Source organism: Sus scrofa, chromosome 6 (genome assembly GCF_054392235.1).
Source record: "Sus scrofa isolate SSC_HxYL_T2T_F1_AM1 chromosome 6, Sscrofa_HxYL_maternal_Yorkshire_Landrace_v2.0, whole genome shotgun sequence".
Lineage (NCBI taxonomy): Eukaryota > Metazoa > Chordata > Mammalia > Artiodactyla > Suidae > Sus > Sus scrofa.
In genome coordinates this window covers 125,342,589-125,354,943 of record NC_139388.1, presented here as the reverse complement: position 1 = coordinate 125,354,943, position 12,355 = coordinate 125,342,589, and the positions used below count along the sequence as shown (strand labels likewise).

Below are 12,355 nucleotides of genomic sequence, written 5' to 3'. Positions count from 1 at the left end.
CAGATAGGCCCTTAAAGCCAACTGGCTGAAAAGTAATTTGATTTGGAGAGATTTATTGCACAAAGCCCTATATACTTATGGCAATATATAACTCGTGAACAATACAATTTGTAGAAAATAGGTAGAAAGAGGTAAAGTTAACTATAACGACAACAAAAAATACAAGCATTTCAAATACTGGGCCAGCTGTTGCTTTCTTCACTGCTAAGAGGGAGTGATGATGAATATTCAAATGAAAAATTACTTACTGCAATATTTATGATACATAGTATCAGGGGCTGAAAATCATTATGACATATTGTATACTTTGTTATTTTTGGACATACTTTGGCTCAGGTCATGATTAAGATTATTTAAGCTTGAAACAGTCTAAAAAGCAGTAAAAATTAAATTTGTTCTTTAATCCAGTAAAAAAATTTAGAAAGTAGGAGCAGCTCTGCTCACAGAAGACTGTCCTAAAACGCTACTTTGGAGAAGCGGTAAGGGGTATATATAGCAACAGTATAACCGAATGCTCATGGCACTTTTCATGGGTGATAGAAGGAAGTGGACTCAGGCATTTAAACCAGGAGGCTAACCCCAGCAATGACTCCAAATACAAAGAGCAGGTGCCTGTGAGCATAGACTGGCATAGTGGCAACAGTCTTCATGTTTCTGTACGTCTCAACAAGAGCTAATCAAGGTAAACTGTAGAGAATATCTGCACATGTCATCATCTATTGAACACAGTTGATGTGTCCAAATGAATTGTATGTAAAGGGTTGGGCTTTTATCAATCAGTCTCACCTAGGAAGACTGGCACAACTTCAGTAGGCACAGACAGCATCCGGGGTCTATCAGGTTTATTAGCTAAATCCTAACCATCTGGGGATTCAAATGACACCACAGCCAGAGTGATTTTGATTAATCTGTGAACAAAAAACTTTCTCTTGGAAGAAAGGATAGGGGACTATGCTTCTTCCTAAGAAGTACTTAAAGCTAGAAGTCTTGCATCACTAATATAACACTGATTGTTAGAATTCCTATCCTAGTTAATACTTTTTAGTTGGTGCAGTGGATGTCTAGTGTAAAGTATGGCTACTAATTCATAAGACATTTAATATATTTATTGGAAACATAAACAATTGTACATGATTGCTAATTTGGCTATAAAAGACTGCTAAATCAGCCTACTTCAGTCCCCAAGAAAGGCATTTTCCTTAATTGTCACAAATAATGTTACCTTTCAGTGCTTTCTAGAAACCACTCTGACCAAGTCTGATTTCTTTCACAGGGCAGCATTCTGAGCAAAGTTGCTAGACAGCACCAAATACATCTACAATCTAGTGCTTACAAAACAGGGTGACAATTTTGGGGGAGGCACTATTAAGAAAATATAAGCAGCCATTAACATAAGGCCTACATAATATTTGTAAACCTAAATCTAACTGTAAACATAGATCTTCTCTTCTCTGAGGGCACACTCTGAGGGAAAGGCAGGGGAAGAAAGCTAAGGTGTTATGGAGAAGTAAGGAAGAATTGGGGGAGCAGAGAAGAGTAGAGAGGAAAGAAAGGGTGACAATTATAGCAGAAAGAGCCACATTGAAAAAAATATCACTTCAGTACATTTCAAACTGGTTTTTAAAAACTATTTTAAGCTTAAAGGACTAATTTTTGTGCTAAAATCGCATATTTGATTATTTCACTCCAAACCAAAATTAAATTAAATCCTTCTATCAACACAGAAAAATCATAGAAAAAGCATATAAGAATGGATAAAAATGATGACAAAGAAAGAGACTTAGTTTCCATCTTATAGACACTTCTTGTTTTCTAGAACTTGTGTGATTAAGCACACAGAGCATTTCTTCAGATAGAAAATATTATTAATGTATCTGTATCAAGAATTTAGAAAGATGTATTTATAAAACCCTGCATGTGATAGGACTCACCAGCAGTTTGACTGACAAATGATATTTATTTCCACTATACTAGCACAAAGGTTCTCAAAATTGGGAGTTCATAAGGCTTGTTAAAATGCAGATTTCTTGTCCCTACTGCCAGAGTTTCTAACTCAGTAGGTGTGAACTGGGTCCTGCAGATTTGCATTTTTAGAAAATTTCCAGGTGATACTGATGCTGCTGGCATAGTGAGAACTACTGAGCTACTAAATGCCTCCTGATTTCATGAATGGATCCATCTGGCTATGGGAAGTGAGTATTCAGATGTTTTCATATTTTTACCTCTTATCTTGGGTCACAATTTCCTCTCCTGTTCTGGTCTCTTCTTCTACAACTGGTTTATATTTACACATCTATTATTGATGCTCCTTTTGTGAATTTAAAAAAAATATTAGTATTATTATATTAAAGTATAGTTGATTTACAATATTACTTCAAGTTTGGTTGTGCAGCAAAGTGACCCAATCACACACATTTCCCTGTGCTGTACAGTAGAGTTCCATTCCCCAACCATTCCAAATATAATAGTTTGCAACCAAGAAGCACCCAAAATGCCCATCCATCCCACTCCCTCTCCTCTCCCCCTTGGAAACTCCAAGTCTGCTCTCCTTGGCTATGATCTATTTCTGTTTTTTTTTTTTAATTTCATTTTTTATTTTTAGATAGGATCATCTGCTCCATATTTTAGATTCCAGAAATAAGTGATATCATATGGTATTTTTCTTTTTCGTTCTGGCTTACTTCACTTAGTATGAGAGTCTCTTGTTCCACCCATGTTGCTACAAATGGCATTAGTTTGTCATTTTTATGGCTGAGTAATATTCCATTGTATGTATGTACCACATCTTCTTAATCCATTCATCTGTCAATGACATTTAGGTTGTTACCATGTCTTGGCTATTGTGAATAGTGCTGCTATGAACATAGGGGTGCATGTATCTTTTTCAATGAAAGTTTTTTACGGATATATATCAAGCAGTGCAAATGCTGGATCATATGGTGGCCCTATATTTAGTTTCCTGAGGTACCTCCATACCGTTTTCCTTAGTGGTTGTACCAATTTCCATTCCCACCAATAGTAGAGGAGGGTACCTTTTTCTCTGCAACTTCTCCAGCATTTGCTATTTGTTGACTTATTAATGATGGCCATTCTGACTGGTGTGAGGTGGTACCTCATTGTAATTTTGATTTGCATTTCTCTAATAATTAGTGATATTGAGCATTTTTTCATATTTCTGTTGGCCATCTGTATGTCTTTTTTAAGAGAAATGTTTGCTTAGGTCTTCTGCCCATTCTTAAATTGGGTTGTTTGTTTTTTTGTTGTTGAGTTGCATGAGTTGATTGTATATTGTGGAGATTAGACCCTTGTCTGTTGCATCATTGGCAAAGATTTTCTCCCATTCTGTGGGTTGTCTTTTTGTTTTTATTAATGGTTTCCTTTGCTGTGCAAAAGCTTTTGAATTTGATTAGAATCATTGGTTTATTTGTGTCTTTTTTGTCATTATTCTAGGAGGTGGATCAAACAAGATGTTGCTGTAATTTATGTCAAGGAGTGTTCTGCCTATGTTTTCCTCTAGGAGTTTTATAGTATCTGGCCTTTTATTTAGGTCTTAATCCATTTTGAGTTTATTTTTGTATATGGTGTTAGGCAGTATTTTACTTTAATTCTTTTACATGTAGCTTTCAAGTTTTCCCAGCACCATGTATAGAAGAGAATATCTTTCTTCCACTGTATGCTCTTTCCTCCGTTGTTATAGATTAGTTGACCACAGGTACTTGGGTTAATTTTAGGGCTTTCTATTTTATTCCATTGATTTGTATTTCTGTTTTTGTGCTAGCACCATATTGTTTTGACGACTGTAGCTTTGTACTATTGTCTAAAGTCAGGAAGCTTGATTCCTCCATTTTCATTTTTTTTTTTTTTTTTTTTTAGTATTACTTTGGCTATTTGGGACCTCTTGCATTTCCATTCAAATTTGAAAATATTCTGTTCTAATTCTGGAAGAATGCCTTTGGTAATTTGATAGGGATAGCATTGAATCTGTAGATTTTCTTGGGTAGTATAGTCATTTTGACAATACTGATTCTTCTCATCCAAGAGAATAGTATATCTTTCCATCTGTTTGTGTTGTCTTTGATTTTTTTCTTCAACATTTTATAGTTTTCAGAGTATAGGTCTTTTGTCTCTTACATAGGTATATTCCTAGGTATTTTATTCTTTTTGGTTTGATTATGAACGGGATGGTTTCTCTGATTTCATTTCTGGTCTTTCATTATTAGTAGAGAAATGCAGTCTATTTCTGTGTATTAATTTTGTAACTTGCAACTTTGCCCAATTCATTGATGAGTGCTAACAGTTTTCTGGTGCTGTCTTTAGGGGTTTCTAGGTATAGTATCATGTCATCTGCAAACAGTGATAGTTTTACTTCTTTTCCAATTTGGATTCCTTTTATTTCTTTTTCTTCTCTGATTGCTGTAGCTAGGATTTCCAAAACTATGCTGAATAATAGCGGTAAAAGTGGATATCCTTGTATTTTTCCTGATCTTAGTGGAAATGATTTCAACTTTTAACCATTGAGAATGATGTTAGCTGTGGGTTTCCATACATGGTTTTTACTATGTTGAGGTAGGTTCCCTCTATCCCCACTCTCTGGAGAGTTTTTATCAGAAATGGGTGTGGAATTTTGTCAAAAGCCTTTTCTGCATCTTTTGAGATGATCATGTGGTTTTCATTCTTCAGTTTGTTGATGTGTTGTATCACATTGTTAGATTTGTGGCTACTGAAGAATTCTTGTATCCCTGCAATAAGTCCTACTTGATTATGATGTATGATTCTTTTAATATATATTTGTATTTGGTTTGCTAGTATTTTGTTAAGGATATTTGCATCTATGTTCAATTTGTTCCAATATTCACAAAAGAAGAATATCTCCTTTTCTGGATACTGGGACAAGTATTTCTTTCACATTTTATTAAGAGTTAAATCTAGGGAGTCTCATTGTGGCTCTGTTGGTTAAAAACCTGACTAGGATAAGGATTTGATCCCTGGCTTAACTCAGTGGGTTAAGGATCCAGCACTGCTATAAGCTGCAGCATAGTTTATAGATGTGCTTTGATCCCATGTTGCTGTGGCTGTGGTGTAGGTCTGCAACTGCAGCTCTGATTCAACCCCTAGCCTGGGAACTCCTGTATGCTGCAGGTGCAGCCCTAAAAAGAAAAAAAAGAAAAGAAAAGGGAGATTAAACCTAATTCATATAAGGAGATGTTAATAAAGCTAAAAGACATGTCCAAAGCAAGTGAATCTAGAGTCAAAACCATAACGTTTGATTTTCAGCCTGAAAGCCAAGACTTCAGAAAATACTTTTTTATCTGTAGTTCTTATTTAAATCTTTATTTCCCTTTTATTACTTTGGACCCTCAAAATAAGTATTCTTTACATGATTCTTATTATACATAAATTTGGGCCTTCTTTAATAAGTTAATAAATATGACAAAAATGTAGCTTCTCTTCCCCTAGATTTTCTCATTTGAGTATTTTATTGGTCCATAATGTAACATTTTTACCTTCTTTAAAAGAGCAAAAAGCATTCAATATTCTATTTCCTACAAGTTTTTGTTATTGTGTATTTATATCTTAACAAAGCTTAAGCAAAAGCCTCTAAAATTCAGGAACTACTTGAATGCCTGCTAGGATACTCTGTAAAAGACAACAAAATCTGGATACTCATTAGAGTAACACACATGCTAATGAGCAGTCAATTTAAAAAATTACAAGCTATATGGTGAAATCTGACTAGTCAGTCAATAGAAAAAAGCCCCAGAAATGACAAATGATGAAATTATCATAAGGAAAAAAGTCAATTATAAATAAGGCCAACATAATTAAAGATTAAAAGAAAAACATGAACATAGTGATAAAAGATATACAAAATAACCAAATGTTAGTCAATGGATGAAAAATTACATATCTAGGAGTTCCCATTGTGACTCAGCAGAAATGAATCTGACTAGCATCCATGAGGATGCAGGTTTGATCCCTGGCCTCACTCAGTGGGTTAAGGATCCGGCCTTTCCATGAACTGTGGTATAGGTTGCAGACATGGCTCGGATCTGGCATTGCTGTGGCTGTGGTATAGGCTACAGCTCTGATTAGACTCTTAGCCTGGGAACCTCCATATGCTGTAGGTATGGTCCTAAAAAGACCAAAAAAATTACGTATCTAAAATATTAACCTCATCCAGTAAAAGTTGTAGGAGATTAGATGCTGCTTAAGAAACCTGAAGACACAAAATAGACACTATCCAAAATGAAAAACACAGAGAAAAAGATTAAATTGGGGGAAAAAGCTGTAGTAATCTGTGAAATGATACAAGTGATACATGTAATAGGAGTGCCAGGAGAGGTGGAGATAGAAAAAATATTTGAAGAAATAATATTTAAAATATTAAAATGTAATAAAAGCTATAAAACCAAAGACCCAAAAGGCTCAATGAAACTCAAACAGAAAAACACAAAGAGTACCAAGAGGCACTATTACCAGATTGCTAAAAATTAGTGATAGAAAACTTAGAGTAGAAAGGTTAAAAAAGACATGACATACAAAGAAACAAAATAAGAATAAGCAGAATCTAATTTAAAAAGATCTAAAAACAAACACACAGGAGTTCTCTTATGGTGGAGAGGGTTAAGGATTCAGCACTGTCACTACAGCAGCTTGGGTCACTGTGGTAATGTGGGTTTGGCCTGGGAACTTTCCCATGTTGCAGGCACGGTCAAAAACAAAATCAAAATATGCAAACCAGAAGAAATGATACAGTATTTTAAAAGTGGAAAACAGAAAGCAAAAACACACTGTTAAATCAGAATTGTGTAACTGACAAAAATTTCCTTTAAAAATTGAAAGTGGGGGTTCCCGCTGTGGTACAATGGGATTGGTAGCATCTCTGGAGTGTTGGGATGCAGGGTTGATCCCTGGCCTGGCACAGTGGGTGAAAGACTATGTTGCTGCATCTGTGGCATAGGTTGCAACTGTGGGTTGGATCTGATCCCTAGCCCAGGAGCTTCATATGCCATGGTGTGGCCAAAAAATTGTAAAAATAAAAAATTAAAAAAATAAATTGAAAGTGAAATAAACATATTCAGACAAAAGATAAAAGAATTTATTACCAGATAATCTGTATGGCCATTAACAAACATTTTCAGGTATAAATAGAATGCTACTACATGGAACCTTGGAAAGAAAGACTTCCAGAAATGGAAATACAAGCAACATTTCATCATATTTAAAATTTATCTAAAAGATAATTGTTAAATGAAGTAAAAAATGTGGCATTTACAACACACATAGAAGTAAAAATATGATAACAAGAGTAGAAAAGATGGAAGGCGGAATGGAAACATTCTGTTGTAAGGTTATACACTGTATATTATACTTGAAGCAGTAAAATATTATTGAAAACAGACATCCAAAGATGCATTCTGCAATACTTAGAAGAACCATTAAAAACTAAAACAAAGATAATGAGCCCAAGGTTTTCCTGTGGAAGCTAACTGGTTGAGAAGAGCATGGCTTTCTCCTCTCCCTCCATGATATGGGCTCTTCACTGATACCAGTGATCTTGGATAAGAAAGTCATCTAGCAAAAATGTCACTTGTGTTCAAAATTCCCATTCAATTAGATATTGTGAACTCTGTTCACACTAAGTTGCACAAAAACAACAGACAGCCCTATACTATCAAAGAATTAGCAGGTCATCAAACCAGCTCTGAGTCTTGGGATGCTGGCTGGGAATTTGAGGCAGGGGACTTACCATTCTGGCTGGGTGCTTTTGGAAACATGCATCAAGGGGGCTGCATGTCTGCACCAATTGGAACCTGGCAATGTTGGCACCACAGAATGAACACAATACAGAGTGATACGCCACCTGCTCTGCCTTGGCTGCTTTGGCCTTACCAGCACTGATTATGTCTAAAGGTCACTATATTGGGGAAGTTCCTAAACATCCTTTTGTAGTTGAAGATAAAAGTCAAAGGCTACAAGACCAAGCAGGCTGTTCTGCTTCCTAAGAAATTTAAGGCCTGGAATGATATCAAAAGTCTATGCCTCATAGAAGATGATAGCTGGCAAAGGCAAAATGAGAAAATGTTATCATATCCAGTGTAGGAGAGCCTGCATCATCTATAATGAGGACAATGGTATCATTGAGGTCTTGAGAAACATTCCTGAAATTACTCTGCTTAATATAAGCAAACTAAACTTTTTGAAACTTACTCCTGATGAGCATGTGGGACATTTTTGTATTTGGACTGGAAATGTTTTCCTCAAGTTAGATGATCTACATGGCAGTTGGTGTGAAGCTGCCTCCTTCAAGAGTAACTACAACATTCCCATTTCTAAGATGCTCAATCAGACCTTAGCAGAATCTTGGAAAGCCCAGAAATCGAAAGAGCCCTCCAAGTACCACACAAGAAGATTCATCACAGAGTCTTGGAGAAGAATCCACTGAAAACCCTGAGAATCACACTGAAGCTAAACTCATATGCAAAGACCATGACCATGCCCTGGAACACCTTTCTTGCCAGGACGAGAATGACAAACTCTGGATGGATAAGTAGCAGCAGTAGTAGCAGCTGAATCAGATGAGAAAGGGGGTTGCAGGCAAGAAGTCTGTGGTGAAGAAGAAAGGAAAGAAAGCTGTTGGTGTTAAAATGCAGAAAAAAACCTTTTGTGGGGAAAAAGCTGGCAGTGACCAAAATCCACCAGCTGGCTGAAAAGAAGCCCACAGAAAAGAAACCCATGACACAAGAAAAGAAGCCTACTGCATAAACTTAGTTTTTTTCATTCTATAAAGACCATACTATTTTGGACCGCTAATTCTGAATAAAGGCCTGATGAACAAAAAGAGCCCCAAATAGAGATAATGCTAAAACTAGTTCATCAAAAGAAAACAAGAAAAACTGAAAAAGTGGTGAAAAAAGAAAATAAATTACAAGATGGTAGATTTAAACCCAACCATGTTGATAACTATATCAAGTATAAAAGATACAAACATTTCAGTAAAAAACCACAGATTGTCAGGATTATAAACCAAAATCCAACTATATACTATCTATGACAACCCTACTTCATTATTATTAGTATTAGTATTAGTATTATTAAACAAGCCGTAGTTCAATTTTATTTCTTTACATTGAGACAAATGCCAACTTTATTATGAATAGTTGGCTATGAGGTTTCTTAATATATGTGGTTACAAAGATGAGTTTTTTTCATTTTTTAAAAAAATTTTTGAGTAATAAAAATTACAATTTTTAATTGTAATTCATTTGAGTAATAAATAAATAAATTAAAAATAAAATAAATAATAAATAAAAAATCCTAATTAAAAAAAATTTACTTAAGTGTAATTTATTTACAATGTTGTGATAATTTCCACTGTACAACAAAATGACTCAATTATACATATATACATACACATCCATTCTTTCCCAGATTCTTTTCCCATATAGATTATCACAGAATACTGGGTAGAGTTCCCTGATGGCCAGTCACTTACCTCACTGCGCATATGCCAATCCAAAACTCCCACTCCATCCCCCTTCCCTACCTGTCCCCTTTGGTAGCCCTAAGTTTGTCTTCAATGTCCATGAGCCTATTTCCATACTGCAGATAAGTCCATTTGTATCCTTTTTTTTTAGATTCCACATATAAGTGATATCATATGATGTTTGTTTTTCACAGTCAAGTAATTTCACTTAGTATGATAGTTTCTAGGTCCACTCATGTTGCTGCAAATGGCTTTATTTCATTCTTTTTTATGGCTGAGTAGTATTCCTGTGTTTATAAGCACAACATTTTCTTTGTCCATTCCTCTGCTGATGAACATTTAGGTTTCTTCCATGTCTTGGCTATTGTAAATAGTGCTGAAGTGAACGCTGGTGTGCATGTATCTTTTTAATTATTGTTTTCTATGGATAGATGTCCAGGAGTGGGATAGATGTCCAGGAGTGGGATTGCTGGATCATATGATAGTCCTATTTTTACTTTTTTGAGGAAACTTCATACTGTTTTCCATAGAGGTTGCACCAATTTACATTCCCACTAACAGTGTAAGAGTGTTCTTTTTTTCTCCAGTACCCTTCCTAGTATTTGTTTGTAGACTTTTTGACGATGGACATTCTGGCTAGTATAAGGTGGTATCCCATAGTATTTTTGATTTGCATTTCTCTAATAATTAGTGATGTTGAACAGCCTTTCATGTTTTTTTGTTTGTTTTTTGTTTTTGTTTTTGTTTTGCCATCTGTCTTTTTGAGGAATGTCTGTTTAGATCTTATGCCCAGTTTTTGATTGGGTCATTCTTTTTTTTTTTTTTTTTGATATTGAGATGCACAAGGTGTTTGCATATTTTGGAGATTAAATTCATCAGTTGCTTCACTTTCAAATATATTCTCCCAATCTGTGGGTTGTCTTTTTGTTTTGTTTATGGTTCTGTTTGCTGTGCAAAAACTGTTAAGTTTAATTAGGTCCCACTTGTTTATTTTTGTTTTGATTGCCATTAGAGGTATATTTAAGAAGATAACTGCTGTGGTTTTTGTCAGAGAATATTCGGCCTATGTTGTCCTCTGAGAGTTTTATAGTATTCAGTCTAACATTTAGGTCTTTAATCTCCGTTTTGAGTTTATTTTTGTATATGGTGTTAAAGAATGTTCTAATTTCATTTTTTGCCTATAGCTAGCTGTTCAGTTTATAGCACCACTTATTGAAGGGACTGTCTTTTCTCCATTGTATATTTTTGCCTCTTTTGGCATAGATTAATTGACCACAGGTGCTTGGGTTTATTTCTGGGCCTTCTATCCTGTTCCATTGATCTATATTTCTGTTTTTGTGCCAGTTACCATACTCTTTTGATGATTATAGCTTTGTAGTATAGTCTGAAATCAGGGAGCCTGATTTTTCCAGCTCCGTTTTTCTTTATTAATACTGCTTTGGCTCTTCAAGGTCTTTTGTATTTCCATACAAATTTTTAATTTTCTTGTTCTAGTTCTGCGAAAAATGCCATTGGTAATTTGATAGGGATTCACTGAATCTGTAGATTGTCTTAGGTAGTATAGTCATTGAGACAGTACTGATTCTTAAAATCCAAGAGCATCGTATATCTTTCCATCTGTTTGTGTCATCTTTGATTTCTCTCATCAGCATCTTATAGTTTTCAGAGTATAGGTCTTTTGTCTTTTTAGGTAGGTTTATTCCCAGGTATTTTATTCTTTTTGATGTGAAGGTAAATGGGATCATTTCCCTACAGATCTTTCATTGCTAGTACATAGAAATACAATCTATTTTTGTCTATTAATTTTGTGTCCTGCAACTTTATCAAAAATGGGGAAAAGTAGAAGTATGGAAAAGAATATAACCCTATAAATACTAATTATAAGAAGGCTGGAGTGGATATATTAATTTCATATAAGGTATTTCCGAACAAGTAATATTAACAGGGATAAAGAGGCATGTTTCAAAACAAAAGAAGTAAATGAAGCAAGAAGACATTACAACCTTAAATATAATGGCACCTTATAATTGAAATTCAAAATACGTGAAGGAAAGTCAGGCAAAATGAAAAGAAAAATAAACAAATCCACAATCATATTTGGATCTTTCAAAACTCTCTTAGAAAATTTTGGCAAGAGACAGGATTAAGATGGCAGAATAGAAGGACTGGAGCTCAACTTCTCTCCTAAAAACAACAAAATTCACAACTAAAGACTGAGAAATCTCCACCCAAATAGACCAGAAACCCATACCCTACTCCAGAAGAAAAAGAGGAGGCCACATCCACAGGTAGGAGGGGTGATTTCGTGATATAGACAATCCCATACCTCACAGGTGGGAAGCTCCACAGACTGAAAACTAATTGGCTCACAGAGACTCACCTACAGGAGTAAGAGTTCTGAGCTCCACATCAAACCCTCACATGCTGGGATCTGTCACTGGGAGAAAGAGCCCCTGGAGCATCTGGCATTGAAGGCCAGCAGGGCTTGTGCACAGGAGCTCCACAAGACTGGGGGAAATGGAGACCCCATTCTTAAAAGGCGCACACAGACTTTCATGTGCACTAGGTCCAGGGCAGAGCGAGGTCTCCACAGGAACCTAGGTCAAACCTGACTGCAGTTCTTGGAGGAAATCCTAGGAAAACAGGGGTGAATGTGGCTTGTTGTGAGGGAGGAACATTGAAGGCAAAGCTCTCAGGAATATTCAGCAGTTGCCTTTCTCTGGAGGTGGCCATTTTGGGAAAATCTGGCCCCACCCGTCAGTCAGTGCTGAGAAGCCCCAGGGCAAACAACAATCCAGGTGGGATCACAGCCGCACCCCTCAGTAAACAGGCTACCTATAGAGCCTCAGGCACATAGCAGCCCCTAAT

At 35.8% G+C, this 12,355-nt stretch overlaps 1 protein-coding gene and 1 pseudogene across 19 annotated transcripts in view; one reads left to right on the top strand and one right to left on the bottom strand.

Moving 5' to 3' along the window:
- KIAA1328 overlaps positions 1–12,355 on the bottom strand; it is a 365,741-nt gene that overhangs the window by 172,173 nt on the left and 181,213 nt on the right. The gene's annotated exons all lie outside the window — the stretch shown is intronic.
- Positions 7,585–8,766, top strand: LOC102157950 (large ribosomal subunit protein uL4 pseudogene; annotated as a pseudogene).